At 43.5% G+C, this 1,032-nt stretch overlaps 1 non-coding gene and 1 pseudogene across 1 annotated transcript; both read right to left on the bottom strand.

The window, feature by feature from the left end:
- Window positions 1–317: 317 nt before the first annotated feature.
- On the bottom strand, window positions 318–436 carry LOC130507845 (5S ribosomal RNA). Its single transcript, XR_008942455.1, has one exon. It is a non-coding gene; the product is annotated as a 5S ribosomal RNA (ribosomal RNA).
- A 378-nt stretch (window positions 437–814) lies between these two features.
- LOC130507846 (5S ribosomal RNA) lies at window positions 815–933 on the bottom strand (annotated as a pseudogene).
- Window positions 934–1,032: the final 99 nt, after the last annotated feature.

The following is a 1,032-nucleotide window of genomic DNA, read 5'->3' as shown; positions in this document are numbered from 1 at the left end:
GGGACCCACATGATTGGTTGGTAGTTTTGTCTAGCGGAAAGTGCATCGTTAATGATGTAGAACACATCAACAAGTAAAAAACAACACTCGAAAAGACCACATAGCAGGTTTTATACGGCCACCAAAGTTCAGCAGCCCGTTTGAGTGTCAAAACGATTGAATTTGGCCTCGAAAAATCGTGACAACCTTTCACTGACCTTTATGGTTTCTTGGGCTTTCTGAAATTGTGCTATGGGCGTCGTAGTTCAACACGGTTCAAAAGTTATAGGGTTTTCAAGATTTGACCCGTTTCAAATTGAAGAAAAAAAACTAAAAAAGGGGTGCAACACGAGGACTTCCCGGGAGGTCACCCATCCTAGTACTACTCTTGCCCAAGCACGCTTAGCTGCGGAGTTCTGACGGGATCCGGTGCATTAGTGCTGATATGATCGCACCCTTTAGTACATGACTCGCGATTCCATATATCATTATTGTTTGGATATTTCAACTGGATGGACGTGGGACCCACATGATTGGTTGGTAGTTTTGTCTAACGGAAAGTGCATCGTTAATGATGTAGAACACAGAAACTAGTAAAAAAAACACTAGGAAAGACCGCAAAGCAGATTTTCAACGGCCACCAAAGTTCAGCAGCCCGTTTGAGTGTCCAAACGGTTGAATTTGGCCTCGAAAAATCGCGACGACCTATTTCCGACCTTCACGGTTTATGGGGCATTCCGAAATTGTTCTATGGGCGTCCTAGTTCCACACGGTTAAAAACTTACTGGGGTTTTAATATTAGACTCGTATTAGATTGAAAAATGAAAAATAAAAAGGTGTGCAACACGAGGACTTCCCGAGAGGTCACTTATCCTAGTACTACTCTCGCCCAAGCACGCTTAACTGTGGAGTTTTGATGGGATCCGGTGCATTTGTGCTGGTATGAACGAACCCGTTAGTACATGCATGACTCGCGATTCCATATATCCTTATTGTTCGAATATTTTGACTGGATGGACGTGGGACCCACATGATTGGTTGGTAGTTTTGTCT

This window comes from Raphanus sativus, unplaced genomic scaffold (genome assembly GCF_000801105.2).
Source record: "Raphanus sativus cultivar WK10039 unplaced genomic scaffold, ASM80110v3 Scaffold6435, whole genome shotgun sequence".
Lineage (NCBI taxonomy): Eukaryota > Viridiplantae > Streptophyta > Magnoliopsida > Brassicales > Brassicaceae > Raphanus > Raphanus sativus.
Note: the sequence above shows the minus strand (reverse complement) of the source record. Positions and strands in the feature narration are given on the sequence as shown.